We start from the raw sequence: 20,712 nt of genomic DNA, 5'->3' as shown, positions 1-20,712 counted from the left end.
CCGGACAGTCACGCAGGAAATGGCCTTTCTTCCTGCAATAGAGACACAGTCCTTGTTTGCGTCTATGTTCTCTTTCGCTAGCAGTTAAAGAAGCTCGTACCGCTCCGATATCCATAGCTTCTGAAGAAGTTGCCGTTTTGTCACCGCTACTGGCTTGTTCATAAGGCATCACGGCTCGATCCTTCTTCTTATGCTCTCCTTTCCTTTCCTTCATGCGATGGTCTAAGCGTAAGGCGAGTTCTATTAAGGCAGAGCAAGTACGGGGCTGAGGGTCTATCTGGGCCAAAACGTCCTTCATGTCTTCACCAAGGCCTTGATAGAACAAGGCTGTTCTCTTTGCCTCAGGCCAATCTGTTTCTGCTACGAGTCTTCTGAAATTGTTGAGATAAGTAACAAGATAGGCCTCTCCCTGTTTCAGCTTCAACAACTCTCTGTCCGCTGTGAGGGTCTCTGCCCTCCTATCAAATGTTTTTTCGAATTCTTCCCTGAAATTGTCCCAGTGATATAGGAGGGGGTCATCCCTTCTAACTATTGGAACAGCCCACTGTGCCGCTTCTCCCCCTAAATATGAAATAAGGAAAGCTACCCTCGCTTGATGCGTGGAAAACATCTTGGGTTTGCACATAAAGTGCATCTGCACCTGTGTCATAAACACTTGAACCTTTTTAATGTCCCCGTAGTATCGTTCTGGTGGGGGTAGAGGGATTTGTGCTGGCATTTCCACCACCACGGAAGTGGTAGGGGAAGAGCCACTTGATGCACCTGTTGTTGCAGTAGTGGTGGGAAATCTATCCATCCTGGCTCGTAATTGTGCATTCTCAGCCCTTGAAGCAGCTACCTCCCTATTGGAAGCTGCCAGCTCCACCTGAACTAAGGCCAAAGCAGCCATGACGTCCTCTAAGGTGGTCATGGCGAATTCCCAACACAGCCAAGAGGAGGCAAAATTCTTGGGCCGATAATTCTATCAGGCTCGGCTTCCAACTTCCTCGGGGCTGTGATGAGAGTCCAATTCCCTACCCTACCGAACTACCTCAGAGTTCATATACAACGAAGCGAACAACCAAGATAGTACAGCGGGGCGCGAGAAAGGAAGGGAACAGCGGGGAGGGAGATCTGTAAAGGAAAATACACAATGATCAAATCCAATGGAGACAGTGGTCTGAGGAGGTATGAAGAACTGTGCCCAACATGAGCAATGCATTCTGTATTATAAATGGGCGATTCACAGTTCCCTTTCTCCAATACCCCTCCTGTCTCCTGTAGCAATGAGATAAAGAAATAATAATGAACACTGAAATCCACGGAATCCACTCCGTGAGACACAGAGTGGGGGAGACTCCTCACGTTTTGAACACAGTGTTAATTCACACTCTGAAATGCTTTCTCCAATGTAAGCTTGTGCACTGGAAGGTTCTTTGAGCTTACCCTTCGTGTGTAACAAAATAGCGAGGCTCAATAATATACTCCAGGTGAGTCCTATCACCACTGTGCAAGTTTATAGTTATATACAAATATGTACAATACTAGAATACCAATGTTATGGCTTTGTTTGGCAAAGAATAATTAAGTCATTTTCCCCCAAAACCAAACGTAAAGCCTCCCACGTCTTAGACTGAACGCGAAGGTAAGAACATCCGAGTAACACTCAGCCGAGTGAAACTCCCAAAGGAATACTAAGTTTCGGGTTTGTTGTTGGGATCGAAACTACCAACGCCTCACACCTCCACACTCCCGAGATACTCACGATTCCGTAGGACTTGGAACCATAAGTCGCATCTTACCGCAACCAAACCAGGAATCCTGAAACGCCACCGCAGGACGGAATTATCGGCGTCTCACCGCCGTCTGCATCATTCCTTTATTTCCTGGCATGCGCGCGCAGCTCGCGTTGGTACGCGACGTAAGCACGGCATGCCGGGTAATGTAGTTTATGTTCCTGCTGGCGGCCCGTGATCGTCTGGCGCCGTGGAACCTGACAGCTAGATATTAGAGCCCTCCAAGTGGGGTCCAGCAACAGCAATATTGGTGACAGCATATCTGCAGTATCTGCACATGAGTCAAGATTCCATATCCCAAAAGATATTGTACACAGTTACAATGTGTGAGATGACATAGATAAATGGTTGGCAGCCTATGAAGTGGCTTTGAAAGAGAACCTGACCAACTACATGAAGACCATTTTATTCAGCAACTTTAGGTTGACACCTCGGAGGTACTGACAATTTTATTTTATTTTATTTTATTATTTTATTTTAAGGTTTTATAGAGCGCGAACTTGACCCGTGAGGGTATCAGAGCGCTTTACATATTCAAAGGGTAGTATAGAGCACAGTAAAATCACAGGAACCTGTACATCATAGAGCTTACAGAATTGCGGGGTCATAGGGTGGGCAGGAGATTACAACAAATACTGCACATTTGGGGTAAGAGAAACTATACATCGGGGTATTTACAGGGACACTAGTCATACAATAGGCAGGAAATCATAAGAGTACTGTACAGGGTCACAGGATGAGGCAATAGTCTCTTAGGTAGCTGAGGAGCAGGTTTAGCCAAGGAATTTACCCATGAGGAAGGATTTAGCCTCTTTTTTGAAGCGTGCAAAGGGGGCGATTGTTCTGATGTCCGGAGGGAGGGAGTTCCAGATTCTTGGTGCATAACCGGCGAAGGCTCGAATGTAGGTTTTCGTTTTCCTAAAGCGTGCAGGCCGGAGGAGGAGGGTGTTAGCCGATCGTAAGTTTCTGCTTCCTCCAGATATCACAAGCTTCTGTGCAAGATACGCAGGGGAGTTAGAGTGTAAGGCCTTGCGCGTGATGCATGCCAGTTTGAGGTGGATCCTAGCCTCGACAGGAAGCCAGTTCAGGGCTTTCAAGTGAGGAGTGATGTGATCGAATTTTCTCGAGCCTGTAAGTAGTCTGGCGGCTGCATTGAGGCAGGCTTTTAAGGGAGCTAGCGAGATACTAGGTAAGCCAGAGAGGGTGGAGCAACCATATTCCAGTCGAGAAATTACTAATGATTGGACTGCAAGTTTTAGGTCAGGAGCGTCGAGAAAGGGTTTCAATTTCCATAAGTAGCTCAAGTGGAACCTGGCAGATTTTGCCATTGGGTTGACATGGTCTCGCATGTTCAAGTTGTGGTCTAAGGTAATTCCCAGAGATTTGGCCGAATCCACAATGGTTGGAGAACAGTTTAAGGCAGTGATGGCTTTAATCCATGTATGGATCTCAGGGTTGTTCTTGGGCGGGGAGATTAAAAGGAACTCGGTTTTCTTAGCATTGAGTTTAAGTTGGTTTGAGGATAGCCATCTGACGGTCAGCTTCAGGGCCTCGTTCTAGGTGAGGATCTCCGCAAGGGAAGAGTTCAGGGCTAGTCACAAACTCTCTACACAGATATGGTGGGTTTTCTGGGTTATGCTGGTAAAGCACTAAAGAGCTGGGTTAGGGGCAGCAAACTTAATGATTATGAATGTTTGCACAACTTGTTTTTGAAGGAGCACATTCTTGATACTTGTTTTTAAGAGTCCTTTTTGCCCAAGTTCCATTTTTCTCTGCAACTTCTGTGGTCCTTCCTGGAAGGTGAAATTTGAGCTGGAAGCCTACACAGTAGCTCAGCTCAAGGGGGTTTTGCCAGGAGAAAGGGGTGTTCCACAAGGGAAGTGCCAAGATGGCAGAGCTTCTTGAGACCAAGGGTGGCTGTCCTGGTGGATAGAAGGGAGGAGAGGAAGCTAAGGCTAGTGCTTGGCCAAGATGGAGAAGGATAAGGAGCAGACCCTTGGGGAGAGGATGTAGCCTTACGGCTAGAGCGGTCAACGTCAAAGCTGGGGAACCGGGTTCGAGTCTCTGCAACGACGCTCAACATTATGTGATTCTGGGCAAATCACTTAATATCCCCGTGCCTAACAAAAATGAATTTGTCCTCATGTAAAGAAACTGGTGCTATGTAAAGCGCTGTGATACCCGATATCTTTGGGTCTAGTTCGCGCTATATAAAACTCAAAAATAAAAAAGAGCTACACCAACACCTGGTTTATAGCAAGCTTACTGATGTCAGGAACCTTTTTTAGGAGGCGGACCTCTGGGTCAACACAAGAGTGTCCAAAAAGGTATCTGGGGGAACTCCCAAAACGGTGGTCAGGGTCCCAACCAGAAGAAGGAGGGGTAGATAAAAAAGACTCAGTTCTCTAAAGGCCTCCAAAACAACTCACAAGGAAAAGGGTATGGTTCACATTCCCAATCTGGCCCCCAGAAGAAAACTCACCATGACAATGGTCAGCAGCCCAAACCCATCAAGTGCTATGAGTGCTATAGATACTAGGAAGGGGATGCCAATTGTACAAAAAGAGCATCACCTCCCACTGGAGGAAAGGTTCCAGGGTTGGCAGCTGTAGTGCTTGGGGAGGAGTTTGTCCCAATTTATGGGGGGTTTACAGCGGTTACTCTAGTGTCCCTGGGTGACAGTGAGGAGGTTCCTAAGATACATGTGCCCTCTAATACTACAAAGTATAAGCAATGGGTCACCATCAATGGGAAAGGTGTGGAGGCTCTGGGGGATACAGGAGCCAGTATAACTATGGTAAGGAGTCTGTTGGTTTCTTCAGAGCAGGTAACTCCTAATGCATTCCACCAGGTTGGTGTGGCTGACAACAGAGAGGGTCACTATCCTGTGGCCCTGGTCCTATTTGAGTGGGGAATGGTGTCCGGTCTTCTGAAAGTTTTAGTGAACCCTGCCAATAATACAGGGCCTTCCTACTGGAGCTGGCTCATGAGATTCCCCTGGCAGGACACCTAGGCCAAGACAAGACCTTTGCAAGGCTTGTCCTCTACTTTTAGCGGCCTAGGATCAAGATATCCTCTGCTGCGCTCTGTAGGACTTTTGCAACCTGCCAGGCTAGTGGGAAGACAGGGCAGAGGCTGAACCCCCCCCTTAGCTCACTGCCTGTTGTTAGCTCACCCAATAAGAGGGTGGGTATTGACATTGTAGGGCCTAAAGATCCCCAAACTGCATCATGAAACAGGATCATCCTGGCTCTGGTTGGTCATGACACTAGGCACCCAGAGGCATTCCCTCAGAGCACTACTACTGCCCCTACAGTGGTAAAATGCCCTGATTGGGGTTATCACCCAAGTGGGTTTCCCCAAGGAAGTTGCGCCTGACAGGGGCACAAACTTCTTGTCTGCTTATATGCAGTCAACGTGGAAGGAGTGTGGTGTGACATACAGGTTCTCCACGCCTTACCATCAACAAATCAATAGGCTTATTGAGAAGTTCAACAGGACCCTGAAAGGCATGACCGGAGGCCTGCCTGAGGACCTGAGCAAAAAGTGTGTTATCCTCTTTGTTGTTTGCTTACTGTGAGGTGCCACAGAGAGGAGTGTGTTTCAGCCCATTTGAGATGTTGTATGGGCACCCATTAAGAGGACCTCTGAGTCTGGTGAAAGAAGGGTGGGAGCAAGCTCGCATGAAGGTACCCCAGGATGTAGTGAGCTACATTTTTGCCTTCAGAAGACAGATGGCTAAGTTATGGAAGCAAGCTTCCAGTAGCCTTGAAGCCAGCCAGGAAGTCATGAAGGAGTGGTATGACAAGCCTTCTACTATTGGGGAACTTTAACCTGGTCAGAAAGTGTGGGTGATAGAGGCTCTAGATCCCAGGGCCCTCCAGGATCAATAGAATGGGCCATAGGAGGTGATTGAAAGAAAGGGCGAAGCCACATACCTGGTGGTCTTCAAGACCCCTAGGCAACCCCAGAGAGTGCTGTATGTAAATTGCCTCAAACAACACTTTGAGAGGTCTGAGCGCACCATGTTGTTGGTGACTGATGGGGAAGAAGAAGAGGAAAGTGAACCTATCCCTGAACTCTTGGACTCCAAGGAGAAGGATGGGTCTGTGGAAGGAATAATCCTTCCCCCTACTCTAACACCTGAACAACTGAGAGCCTGCCACGAAGTGTTGGGGACAAAACTGTTCTCTGTTCTCCCTAATCTCTGGGACTACCCACCTGTGTGCCCATGATGTGGACACAGGGGACAACCTGCCTATTAATCTTGCAGGTTGTCAGATAAGGTGATGCCCCCCATTAAGGCTAAAGCATCCACTATTCTGCAATTGGGGGTGATAGAACTCTTCAGTATCCACTGGTAGAGTCCTGTGGTTCTAGTACCAAAAGCTGTCCCAGTGGGCAGAAAACCCAAACTGAGATTCTGTGTGGTTTACAGAGGGCTAAATTATGTAACCAAGACTGATGCTCATCCCATCCCCAGGGTGGATCGTAAATCCGTTTTATGTAAAGAGCAAACTTCTCACCCTTACGGGTCTCAAGGCACTGGGGGCCATCGTGGAAATTAAGTGAGATATTGCCCAGAGTACATGGTGCTGAGCTGATCTGCCAGCGGAGCCGGGGATCGAACCGTGAGCCCTGTGCTCCGAAGTCAGCTGCCCTGGCCGCTGCACCACACCTCTCCACCTCCATTTTTTAAAACAATTTCTTTATGATTTAGGGTGCTGCCCTTTGGATTAAAGAATGCCCCTGTCACCTTCTAAAGGCTGGTGAACCAGGTCCTTGCTGGTATGGAAGACTTCTCTGCTGCTTATCTGGATGACATAACTATCTTCAGTGGCAGCTGGAAGGACCACCTTTTTCACCAGGAAGTGCTTCAGGTTCTGCAACAGGCAGGCCAGACTATCAAGGCAAGAAATTTCCAGATAGGGCAGGGGACTGTGGTGTATGTGGGACACCTGGTGGGCAGGGGGAAGGTGCAACCCCTCCAGGCCAAAGACAGAACCCTTCATGGCCTGGCAGCCCCCCAAAATCCAGACTGAGGTCAGACCATTCTTGGGCTTCACTGAGTTCTGTAGGAGGTTTGTCAAGGGATATGGCAACATTGTTGCCTCCCTTGACTGACATGACTTTCAGAAAGCAGCCCAGAAATGTGATTTGGTCAGAGGCATGTCAAACTGCATTTGACTTCCTGAAGCAAGACATGTGCAAAAGCTCCGATGCTCAAGGCCCATGATTTCTCCCAGGTGTTTATCGTTCAGACTGATGCTGCAGAGCATAGCATAGGAGCAGCACTATCCATACTTAATGAGGAGGGCCTATACTAACCTGCAGCCTTCATACCGAGAAGGTTACTCCCCAGGGAAAAGAGGTGGAGTGCTATTGAAAGAGAAGCATTTGTTGTGGTCTGGACACTGAAGAAGTTGAGGCCATACCTCTTTGGCACTCACATCTTGATTCAGATTGACCACAGGACCCTCAGGTGGCTCATAAACATGAAGGGTGAAGGAGTTGGCCCAAATAGGGTCACTCGGGTCACTCACTGTTAGCCAGGCATCGGTCGATCAACGCTGCGCGGGAGAACTACAACTCCCAGCAGCCTCGGCAGACATCTGACGTCAGACACACCAACGTCCGTTACATCCAGGACTAGTGAAGAGTGACAAACCGGCAGGAGACACTGCCGATAATTCCTGGTGTCCGGTTCTTAGTGTTTGCGATCCGCAGCAGTCAGAGAGTTCCCTGGTTGGGTAAGGGTGCCGTTGGGCACTACTTATTTCTATTGCTACTTGGAGCCCAAGCAGGGCTTTATCTCGAACACACTTGGAGTGTGTGTTCGTGTTGGTGCTTATTAACATATGTTCCCTACATTGGAGAGTCCTATTTCTTTATTCTTTGGATTGTGTGGCTAATCCGAGGGAATAGCATTATAGTTTGGGTGCATTAACATTTGCTCATATTCTAATTTGCATACACCAGTTGAGGGGGCTATTGTCATTCCTTCCCTGTTGGCGAATCCGTGGCAGTGACTCATGCAGGGAAGGTGCTTGTAGCCTTAATTATGGATTGGGCTTTTACCAAGCAGAGAGTGATAACAAACTCTCAACACTGTTACTTTGTTATCTGTTGCAAAGTCATCCTGTGCCCAGGGCACCCTCAACTTTTTGCTGAGGGATACTGGTGGTAACTGACTCTGACTGATCCTGGGCTCTGCCTAACCAGGACCAGGGCCAGTGCTATGCTGAAAGAGACACATTAGAATACAGTTAAAACACCTACATACACTCGGGTACACAATGGTATGGCGGGGTACCCCTGTGATTGGCATGACCTCCCCTATAGGCCCCTAGTATATAATAGGGCATTGAAACTACCTAGAAGTCCCTAGTACCCTATGGCATGGCAGTTTAGAGGCCAGCAGATCTTTTGCACTTGCATGTGTGCACTGCTAAAGCCTGAGGTCAGTTTAAAAACAGCCCTCGTGCCAAGACTGCATTTAAAAAGTCAATTGTGCCCAAACCCGACTTTGGTGTTTGGGGCTCTTAAAAATTGATAACCTACAATGTTTTGGCATATTAGGGACACCAGGGTCTCCCCTAGGTATCCCAGAGGTGGGGGGTCAGACGTTTATAAGGTACACCCTTATAAAATGAGTTTGTAGATGCCTGGGTAAAGTGAAGGTTCGCATTTCACTCCCCATATTGTGGTAAAGTGCTGCTCAAATTTGACTTTGATGCTAGGAGCACTGTGGAGGCAGGATCTGCAATATTTCTACAGATTCAGAACCCCTAAAGTCTCCCCTAGTTGCACCTGGGGTAGATATAAGGCAGGTACTTACAAAATATGTTTTTGTAAGTCCTGGTGCTGGAAAACTGGCACAAGTCATTTTTCCCATTGCAAACTCCCTGTTACATAGGTTAACATGGTAGGAAGTTATTGATTAATAACACTTGATAGGAGAGGGCTAGAAATGCCATTCAAAGACTTCCCAGAATAGTATTAATAAAAATTTCTGTTAAAGTGTACATACAGGAAGTTATAAGACTTTCTTGTTTGTACGTCCAAATTCAGCCTTCCAGTGGTCTGCCCTGATTGGTCAGAGTTAAGTGGATTAGCCAGGCTGCCTTGTAGAGGTGATAACGAGCCCCTGGGGTTGACCAGCTCTGCTGGCAGGGCTGTGTACTGTTCCATAGGAATGCCAGGCCAGGGGGAGGAGTCGTAAACTATGTTCTTCAAAGAGGAGAGCAGAGAACAGTGTCATTTACAACTCTGAACTTCCCACCTTAGTCCGATGGTAGGATTAAGGAAGGCATGAGCAGATGCAGGGGGGAGGAGAGACTAAGTAAATTAGCCATTCTAGGGGTGTGTTTAGCCAGCTCTTACCTCCTTGCTGGAAAATCAGCCATAATGGATTTTGAACATTTGATGCACTCTGGGACAAAATAATGCCACACTCTACAGGACCTGGCCATATCTTGGGAGGAGTTACCCTGCTCCCATTGGTCAGAAGTGACCTTCCTGCTTGACCCAGAGAATATGGAATAAGTATCTGAGAGGGGCAGAACCCTCCAGATCTGCTGCTGGAAACTTACTGAAGTAGGACATTGCCAAGCTGAGAAGATTGTTGTGCGAATATTCCTAAGGCCTGACCTATGAAGACTGCACCATCTGAAACTACTGCCCTGTGGATTTTCTTGCTGAAAAAGAACTAAAGAGTGGACTCCCTAAAAGCTACAGGTTATAAGAAGCTTATCTGGAACATCACCAACTAAATCTGCACCTTGGAGTACCACCAGGACCCCTTACTCTGAGACTCCCCGCATGGTAATATACTCGCACGACCACCTGCTTGCCCTCCAATCGCAATCATCATGTGTGCTCTACAACTGGCAATGTGATCCCCTCACAAGCAATGCAGTGTCTGTGGTTCTGAAACAAAAACTAGCCCTAGTTCAATCTTTCTGGCCTCTGGTTTATCCTATATTAATATCTATAGTTTGAACTGCAGGTTACTGGTAAAGCATTGTGCTGAAATGTTTGACCTTCTCCAGGATGCCTCACCAGATATACTCTTTCTGACGGAAACCTGGCTAACCAGTGATTCTACGGTCATTCATGGGTTGGCCCTCCTGGCAGTGTATGTAATGCATACACACAATAGGGTGTCAGAGAGGGGGTAGGCCTAGCGATTATACTTCGATATCTTGTACTCTCTCCCCTCAATTCATCCCCGATTGTGAAAGTGCTCTGTTCAAAATCGCGCTGTCACATAACTTTACTCTAACGGGGCTTCTTATTTACCATCAACCGGATCCAGCCAAAGCCTTTCGAGAAGACTTGACTCAAATAGCATCCACCCTTGTCCTTGAAACACCTAACTTGAACATCATAGGGGACCTTGACCTTCACTTGGAGCGCCTTAACTCTCAGGAGATTTCCAAATTCTTGGGAGATATGGATGCATGCCAATTACCTCAGCTAGTGGAGGGTTCATCACATGTTGCAGGTCACTTACTTGAACCGATATTTTTGAACCTCCAGTCTCTGGAAGTAAATGCACCTCTTCCCCTGACTTGGAAGGACCATTCTCTTATCTCTATGCATCTGGGTATTGCTGCTTTCCCCTCACAGCCTCCTAGCCAGCCCTCCTTGAAACACCCATGGCATAAATTGGATGCATCCACCTTTGTATCTACTCTAATAGATCACGCCCTGCCTGGCCTACAAGTTTGGAGGCAGCTGATAAAGCTTTTATGGATTGGGTTAATATCACACTCTACCATTGTATTCCAAAGAAACTGATGGGTGCTAAATGCAAACAATCTTATGCTTGGTACAATGAGACCTTGATCCTGGAAATGAAAAAATGTAAAATTTAGAAATGAGCCTGGAGGTGTACATATGATGCCCAGGCAAAAATCACTTACAGGAAAGCCACTAAATGTTAATATAAACTAGTACAAAAGACCAAGGCAATGTACTATGCAACTTTGATCTCGTTGAGTCCCAATCCCTCTAAAACTATTTCTTCCCTGTTAAAAGAGATGACAAAACTCCAGACGGGTACTAACAATATGATTGGCACTAATTCACAATGTGAATCATTGGCAAAATACTTCATTAGCAAGGTTGACAGCATTTATACTGCTCTTGACAGGGGACAGGATGTCCCTGAACTTTTAGTGACCTCCATGACAACAAGTCTCCCCCATGTTTATATGACCTGCCACCCATGTTGCTTAAAGACATAGAAGTCTTGGCATCCAAGGTCAAATCAGGATCCCCTGACGTACCTGTAAAACCTGATATTTTCAGGAAATTCCATGAATGTCTTATGACAGCGAGCAGGGAACTGATCAACAGATCACTGCTGACGGCAGAGATCCCTAATTCATGGCAGCACGCCAAGGTCGTTCCAGTGTTAAAAAAGCCCACATTAGATGCATCTCTACCAGAGAATTTCTGGCCTATTTCTCTCCTCCCCTATTTGGCCAAGATTATGGAGTCCCACGTCAACGCCACCCTGACCGACTATCTGCAAGTAAATGAGATTTTGGATAGTTCCCAAAATGGCTTCCGGTAGAGACATAGTACCGAATTGGCCCTACTGGCGGTCACAGAGCAGCTGTGGGCCATGCTGGACGAGTGCTGGATGAGTGCAATACATAAGCGCAGATTTAACTTGACCTCAGTGTGGCCTTTGACACGGTCTCCCATAGGATCTTGCTCCAGCGGCTAAAAGAGATTGGGGTCGGAGGCAAGGCCTTGGCCTGGTTTACGTCGTTTCTATCTAATCGCTCCTTTCAGGTCTATGCCCCCCCCCTATGAGTCTAGCACATACCCTCTATGCTATGGGGTTCCCCAAGGGTCAGCTCTGAGCCCCACGTTATTTAACGTGTATATTTGCCCACTGGCCCTTTTAGCAAAAGCTCGCAACATCGGTATTATTTCCTATGCTGATGATACTCAGTTGTTATTCACCTTTTCCAACAACCCAGATCAGGATCAACTGATATTCCGTGACTACTTAATTCTTCTTAGACCGAGCTGGTGCTGGTGGGCCGTGACACCCACAAGTGGGACTACCACTGGTGGCCCGGGGCTCTCGGATCCCCCAACCAAAAGATGCAGTTAAGAACTTAGGGGTCCTTATGGACAATACCCTCTCCTTTGAGTCTCATGCAAAAAAGTAGCAGGGTCCTGTTTTGGCCTTCTTCTCGGCTTAAAACCCATTTTGGGGTTCTTTGATCCATCGACGTGCTAATTAATTGTGCAATCAGTGGTGTATTCCCGCCTAGACAATTGCAATAGACTTTTTCTGGGCGTAAATAAAACTGTTACTGAAAGACTCCAACGGGCACAGAATGCGGCGGCACGACTTCTCTTTGTCCTGCCAAAACACTGCCACACTTCCAATCTTCTTCATTGTCTCCATTGGCTGCCTATTGAACAGAGAGTCCAGTTTAAGACCCTCTGCACCACCCATAATATCCTATACGGGCAGGGCCCTCAAATCCTGTAGGGGCTCTGCACACCATATGTTCCATCCCACGCCTTGCACTCTGCCGACCAGCATTTGGTCTGCATTCCTGCTACGTGTAAACTTAGAGCAGGGGGGGTGCTCTTTCAATTCAAGGGCTGCTGCGCTTTGGAACTCCATTCCACTTATGGCCCGGAGCACACTGGATCATTGGGCCTTCAGGAAACTGATCAAAACCAGGCTCTTTTCTACCACCTAGCTTCCTTTATCTGGTCACGTGGTCTGCTAGCGCTGGGACAACCCGCTGCAGGGGTAGCCATGCGCTATATAAATGTGTCTAACAAAACATAACATAACCAGTGGATTTGTAAGGGTTTTGTATCAGTGGATTGTGGGAACTGAAGTCCTCAACTTTCAAGGACCATCTTGGAGCTTCCAGACCCTAGGAGTGACTTTGAGACATTTTGGGACCCCTTGAGGAACTTCAGGAAGAAATCTGAAGCCGGTGAACCCTCACCGGATCCAGCTACATTAGGAGAAGTTTCTAAGTAAGCTAGTTGAAAAGGTGACTGGGAGCAACCCCCGAAAGCCAAGCCGCCTGCCTTTCATCGCGTTTCGGCCTCGATTCCTGGATTGCCCTGCTGAAGCGCTAGAGAGAAATTTTCTAAGTCCGCTCCAGGGAAGTTGACCGGGAGCTCGTCGAAAGGCGAGCCGGCGAACCATCACTGAATCCGGACTGGCTTGGTGCGTCGAGGTGCCCCACGAAGAAAAGGTCCAGAAAAGTTTCTAAGTGTGAAGGTAGAAATTGAGACCGGGACCTGCCGCGAACTGTAGCTGCTCAGGGCTCCATCGTGTCAGGCCTGAAACTTTGACTTTGTCCTGGCCCATCGCGAGAAGGTATCACAATATGGTGCTATAATCTTCTAAGTGCTTCATTTTATTAAATCTTTGTAAATTCATATCTCCCGTTACCTACATTGGATTTTTGTTGTATTGGTGTCATTTAATAGATACAAATATTTCCTATTTTATAAATTTGTGTTGGATTTTTATTATGTGTTGTGTCTTAATTATTTACTGAAATTGTGTTTTTAAATGCTTTACATACATGTCTTTGAAGTTAAGCCTTTCTGTTTGCAGCCACGTTACCAAGGGTTGCGCATAGGAATCATTTTCTAAGACCTATGCTGATTCCTACCATGTGTTAGTGGCCTTATTGCCAGTGGCATACCTATTTTTGCCCCTACCAATAACCCACTTTCCAACATTATCTCGTTCAAGATTACAGCATAACCATTACTTGGAATATATGCTATTGCATGTTTAAGACTTCCTTGCTTGCCTATGAATTTTACTGCACATTTTGTTCATAACAGCATTTGTTCTAAGTTTTACACGTATTTTGTTTACATATCCACAGGGGTGTTCAGAAGCAGGTGATCAATGTTGCTTGTGTTTCCAGCTTCTTACACTGATATCAAGGGTATGAGTTTAGACCCAGGAATTAGTTTCCTCACATACTTCAGGGATCTTTAGATGAGATAGTTTTTCAAAAGTTTCATCCGTATTGTTTATTGCAGTATACGGTGTAAGGAAGTGAGATTACCTGCTCACCACTCATTTCTGCACAACAACATTTTCCTTCTTTACGGGTTAGTGGAAGGTTGGGTCCATCTAGATATAGAGGGGGAGGTGACAGTCATTTTATCTGAATGATCGAAACTGATGGTATTTCCTCTTGTGTTCACAGATCTCCGAACCCGCTGTTTCCATCCTACCCTTCTCCCGCTTGGCCATCCTAAAGTCTGCATGTAATTATATCCAGACATGGGGCTGTCGAGAGGTGGATCCCTAAGAGCATTGGTTCGATTCTGAGAATACGTTCAGGCCTGGGACACTCACAACCACCACTCAGCCTTCCATACCAAATGAAGTGTCGGTAAGACAGTAGAGAATACAAACCAATGTCTATTTATTCAGGTACACTCAGAGTCGAGCCCAGTCTGCCCAGTCGCTTAGGAGTGCTGCAGAGGGACTGACTTCAGTAAGCATAATGATACATTATGTACATTTTGAAACCAATAAAAGCACACCCACCATTGAATTTTCCAAGCAGATGCAGCTGGGCTGTAAATTACAAATGAGTAAGTTTTGATACTGAGGGCGGGCACACATTATCTACTATTCAAGGTCACTCTGCCTGTGCCCACCACTAGACAAGTGGGAGAAGGCCTATATCTAAAATCTATGCGCTAATAAGAAAAGTGTATTCATTAGCAAAGCACAACTTAGCCCTGAAGAAACAAATCCTAATAGAGGCCTTTTCTTGGAATGAGCAAAGAATTAGTTTTGATTATGATTTAAAACGGCACCCATATGCAAAATGGAGCCGTGAATGCTAACTTACATAAAACAATATGAAAGCATATTTTTCTATTCCAACAGACCCTCCTTTTAGCATGAGCTAACCATTCTGTATTGAAAAGAAAGAACAAATATATACAATCATATTTTATACACATTCCTTATTCTCGTCATCAGGAAGGGAGGCTGAAAGAAGGGCAGAATTCACAAAGATACCCTCATCTATTTGCATCAGATCGTCTAGTTCCTTCTGCAACATAATCACAGCATTTGTGTCATGAATCAATATACTTTTCTTAGGAGTAAGAAAGGTGGGTCAATAGGAGCAACAGAAGGGGAGACACTGGACTATGACACAGCAAGAGATCAAACTCACAATGAAATAAATCACCTTTTCAAGGATCCAACCCCCAACTACCAAAAAGTGGCCAACTTCAGTTCCCACTTTCCATTTCTTTAACATTTTCTAGAATATGTTGGGTAATGTTCTTTTCCATATTGGTGATCCTGACTACACACTGGTCTCCTATAACCATGCACACACCACCGCCCTTAGCCAAGATGAAATCAACTGCATATCTAGTCTGCTCAGAATATATTTGCATACTTTCCAGGTGGGTGGTGATATCACGCAAAGCCACTACCGTAGAGTTAGATAGTATCTGCCGTTTACATCCAAAATATTCTCTAGCTCTTTCACCCCTGGCCATAGCAGTACCACCAAAGGTAATAATGGAGGAGTGAATATACCCAAAAGTGATACCATTACTATAATTATTGACTTTGAGGTCTGTCACTTCTTCACAGAATTCCTTTGTCAACATCCTTTTAACCCATCTTACCTCAGGCTTCACGTGTTTACAAAGCACACCTAAAGGCAACACCATCCCAAGGGCCACATAATTTGTACCATTATGCATATTAGAATAAGTCCCATTGGATAAAAAGAAAAAACCTGGGTCTGCATAAATAGGCCTATCATAGTCTACAGCAGAAAACCTGTAATTACACCCAAAGGTACTGGGATCCTTTGGATCTACCATAGAGTACGTGCCCTTATGCAGAACTATCCCTGAGGAGTTGACATCCAAAATGAGGTCAGTAAAATTGACAATTGGACAACATGCCGGGTAATAACCAGCTTCTCGGGGAACTGTCAACTCTTTGTAATGCCAACCCACCAATGTTAAATTCTGTTTTTCCAAATAGAAATTGTCACAATATGTGTTGTTGTTGCACCCTGGATAACCTATGCCTCGTGGCTTTCTGTGATATGACACGGGCCTGGATAACCAAACCCAAATACTGCTTGCACTTCTACGAAACCAGAGGGTTGAGTATAAGTGTAATTGACAATTGACAATGGATATGCTGTCCATAAACTGGTAACAGACTCAGTAGGGTTACAAGCAGTACCTTCTCCAAAAAACCTTTTATGTGTGTCTAGAAATACATTACTCGGGCTGTCCTTTTTGTGCGGACTTGAGAAGCAATCTTATTCTTAGTACATGAAGGTGCATCCTGATCACGTTCCAAAACTCAGGACACCCCACCCAGAAACAATAGCAGCAATATCACAATAATAGCACATAATATCTTTTTCTTTGTAGACCAGAATATATGTGTTTAAACAGGGGAAATCACTGGCTGCTTTTCGTCGGCAACCATTCTGCCAAAGGGATGCATAGCAAAGGGAGCAAAATGCCAGCAAGAAGAATATACAAGTTCCCAGTGTCCATCAGAGCCTATCTGGTACAGGATCCTATTGTCCATCAAAAACATTGGCGCTCTTGAGTACCAGCAGTGGAGCTTGCTCTGTCCTAAGTTTGTGTTCCCACGTCAACCATGATAATATAGCCCAAGGGAATACTTGGATCTATCCTGTCCAATGTTCAAACAGTGCACAAATCTCACATCACCCTAAACTAACTCCATTGGTACTATAGCAAAGTACACCCTGACTTACACAGTCCATCCCTAACTAATCTTTCTTCTCCTTGAGTGCACCGTCCCTCAGCCGAGGGTGCAGATTGTACCTAGTGACTCCAGGCACAGAAGGAGCCACGAAAAGGGGTTCTTGGATAGCTCGTATTTCCGGAGAAACTGAGGCACCGTCTCACACTCTGAGTCCCCTAATCCATCCTTCACCCACTGATCATAGGGCAAAGGTAGAGATATCCTGTGACAATGAGTCGCATGTACCCAGTTCTTAAGGCCAGTGACCTTGACTGCTGTGCGTGTAGATAGGAGGACCTGCTCTGATCCCTTCCACCGCGGCTCCAAACTCTTCTTCCCCTGAAGATTTCTTACGAGAACATAATCCCCAGGCTGGATATCGGGTCTGGGCCCCTCTGGTGTAGCTCGCAGGGCTTCCCGGACCTGTTGGTGAATAGAATGCAAACTTTCAGTTAATTTAACAAGATAGCCAATCAAAAACGGGTACTCAATATCAGAAAACCACTGAGGGTGCAGGATGCCCCAGGCATTTGCCGAGCGCCCAAACATGACCTCGTACGGTGACAATCCTGTCCTAGAATGTGCTGTTGTTCTTGTCGACAAAAGAGCTAAAGGTAAAGCATCTGGCCATTTTAACCCTGTGGTCTCCTGGATTTTTGCCAATTTAAGTTCGAGAGTACCATTGTACTTCTCAATCAAACCTTCTGACTGTGGAGGATTGGCAGCATGGAACTTCTGCTTGATACTCAATCCATCACAAAACAATTGAATCACTTTGGCATTAAAATGACTTCCGTTATCACTCCAGATCAAACAGGGCAAGCCAAAACAAGGAAAGAACTCCTTCAAGAGTACCTTTGCAGTCGTAATAGCTGTATTGTCTTTGGTAGGATAATCCTTAACCTATTTACTGAATGCACAAACAACCACCAAGACACACTTTGAATTATTGCATCTGGCTAATTCTATATAATTCATTTGAAGGACTTCAAAAGGAAAAGTGGGTGGTGCAAAATTACTGGGTGGTGTAGGATTGTGCATCATGCACACCATGAAGTACTTCACTAAATGAACAGCTGCCTTAGAAATGTTGTCACTCTGCTATACAGGGTCTAACAACTTGCAAAAACTCTTAGCACTAATATGCGCTGGGCCATGGGCCATCATGACTACAGGAAGAACATATGCATTGGGCAACATCCATCTCTGCTTCTCTGACTTATCAATCCAACATCCCTCATCATTAAATTGTGCTGTACTTTCTTGCCATACCGCTAACTCCTCTATTGTGGCCTCACTTTGTATCTCTTTTGCATTCTCAAGTGTATCCTCAAACATGGTAACTTCAGACAGCCACCTAGCAGGACCTTCTACAAACATTCTTTTCATTTTAGTCCGGGACGTTTTCCTAGCTGTCCGATCTGCAAACGTATTACCCCTACCCACATCATCAGTAACTTTCCGGTGGGCACTACACTTTACTATGGCCAATTTCTTAGGGAGGGTCAAAGCAGGCAAAAGCCTCAATATAAGGTAACCATGCTGAATTTTAGTGCCATGTGAATTAAGAAAACCTCCCTCAGCCCAGAGTTGCCCAAAATTGTGAGCAACCCGAAGGCATACTGGCTGTCAGTGTAAATATTGACAACCAGCCCCTCACTCAATTCGCAAGCTCGTATTAAGGCAACAAGCTCAGCAGCTTGGGCCGACTGATAAGGGACTTGTGATGTCTCAACTACGGTATGCAGCATGGGAATAGCATATGCAGCAGTTGGGGTGCCATCTGGTAATTTAAAACAAGAGCCATCGACATATAGTTCCCCTTGTGGGTCAGATAAGGGAACATCAGTCAAGTCTACCCATCCTTTTGTCTCTTCTTCCATCCGGAAGATACAGTCATGTTTATTGATCTGATCACTCTCAGATGGGAGGGGCAGTAACGTGGCTGGATTCAGAGTGGCACATATGTTGATCATGATGTGTTTAGCAAACAGTGTTAATTCATAGCCAGTCAGACGTGCACTGGTGAGGTGCTGTGGCTTTGTCTTATTCAGAAGTGTATCAACAGCATGGGGTACTATGACTGTGAGATCAGTATCAAGTAAGAGACCAGGCAATTGTCTTATCGAGGCGTCCACCGCCGCCACCACCCTCAGACATCTTGGGAGGACTCTTGCGACAGGGTCAAGAACAGCAGAGAAATAAGCAGATGGCGGTTGCCTGTCTCCAAATTTTTGTGTTAGAATAGAAAGCGCACAACCAGCCATCTCATGAAGAAAAACGCAAACAGATTATTATAGTCAGGGGTGTCGAATACTGGAGCTGAACAAAGTGCAGTTTTTAATTGCTCAAAAGACTGCTGACATTCAGGCGCCCAAGGCAGGGGCTCATGTACTTCTTTAGTGGTAAGTGCAAGCAAAGGTTTGATTAGTAGGGAATAATTAAGTATCTACTGCTGACAGTAGGAAGTGATACCTATAAAAGCAGGCACATCCTTTTGAGTTTGTGGAATAGGCATTATAACAATGGCACTGGTGCGCTCGGCGGTCAACCTCCTACCCTCCTTCGACAGTAGGTGACCTAAATAGGTGACCTCCTGTCGACAATACTGGAATTTAGGAAGAGAAATGTAATGGCCATGTTGGGCCAAATGTGACAACAATTTATTGTTGCTATCTCTACAACCCTGCTCAGTATCAGAAGCGATAAGGAGATCGTCAACATACTCTACCAATACATTACCTGTAGGAAGTGAAAGGGAATCCAATTGAGACTTAAAAGCCTGACTATAAATACTTGGACTCGCAGTAAAGCGCTGAGGAGCGTCACAGAACCTAAAGCTTCTGGCAGCAAGCATAAGATCAAAAAAAGTACCTGCTATCTGGATGAATAGGAATAATGAAGAATGCATTTTTCAAGTCGATGACAGAGAAGAATTCACCAGTGGAAGGAATCTTTGTTAAAAGAGTAGTAATGTCAGGCACCACTAGAAACTGGGTAACCACTATTTTATTAACTTTGCGCAAATCAATCGCAAAACAATAAACATCGCCATGATCAACAAAGGAAACTTAGGGTGTCCGTTTAAGAATGGGAAGAATAGGGCTATTACAAATATTGCCGGAGAACAATAAATTGTAGCATGCAATTTCTTCAACAAATCCAAACCCATCAAATTCTCACCAAAATTAAATGTCAGCAAAAATGGCGAATCCACAGTGAAAGGACCAATAGTCAATGCAAGGGGTCTTGAAATGGGGCTTACAACCGGTACACCAGAAAAACATACCAAAACATTACTATGGATAGACAGAACCGCCCCAGGGACCAGATTTCGAGAAACAGAACTTTTGGTCGCACCTGTATCCACTAAAAATTCCTTAGTCGAACCTTGCAGTTTTAGCTGTTACATAAGGACCACACTGGTCTACAGGTTTCATAACTGGTCCCCCACTCTGTCCCTGGCTGTCCTAGCTGTAAGACATTCCTGTCACCTCCATATCATAATCATCATGGTAGTACTGTCCATCCCGAGGGTCATCAAAGTAGTTATTATCAGAACGACCCTGTAAGGCTGCAGCATTCTGAGTCGTATCAGCCCCACCAGCTCCACGACCTCATCCACAACAACCACATCCTCTAGGGACTTCTACCTTCTGCAAGAGCACAGGACACTCCCTACACCAGTGTCCCTCCTCCTTACAATACGCACACTTATTCTGCCCCAAGGGCGTAGTATTCGGCTGCATACTAGTGCATGAAGCTGTCGGGCAGGACCACCATGTCCTCTGCCATTCCCTCTAAAAGCCTGCTGCAACAACACCTTTGTCTTTAAATCCTTATGCTTTTTCTCTGTCCTCTCCTTTTCCTCATTATACCTTTGCTCATAATACTGTGCCATATTCAAAATAACAGAAGGGGAAGAGGTGGACCAAGTACTTTTAGAAGCCTGCAATCGAGTCGCAATTTCAGGATGAAAATTGAAAACAGATCTATTAACAAGCAACCGAACACATCCCTCAATAGACACGTCCTGCTCACTGTAATCCAAAAGCGTGTCTTCAAACCGGGTGAAAAAATAAAACACACTCTCATCTTTCGTTTGCCGACAAACAAACAATTTATCCCAATCTACTT

At 45.7% G+C, this 20,712-nt stretch overlaps 1 long non-coding RNA gene across 1 annotated transcript in view; it reads right to left on the bottom strand.

Annotated features, from left to right (window-relative positions):
* Nucleotides 1–14,205: 14,205 nt before the first annotated feature.
* Nucleotides 14,206–20,712, bottom strand: part of LOC144753680 (uncharacterized) — a 29,178-nt gene continuing 22,671 nt past the window's right edge. The window contains exon 3 of the long non-coding RNA XR_013594476.1: nt 14,206–16,998. This is a non-coding gene — a long non-coding RNA (uncharacterized LOC144753680). The remainder of the gene's footprint in view (nt 16,999–20,712) is intronic.

This window comes from Lissotriton helveticus, chromosome 5_1 (assembly GCF_964261635.1).
Source record: "Lissotriton helveticus chromosome 5_1, aLisHel1.1, whole genome shotgun sequence".
Classification (NCBI taxonomy): domain Eukaryota; kingdom Metazoa; phylum Chordata; class Amphibia; order Caudata; family Salamandridae; genus Lissotriton; species Lissotriton helveticus.
Note: the sequence above shows the minus strand (reverse complement) of the source record. Positions and strands in the feature narration are given on the sequence as shown.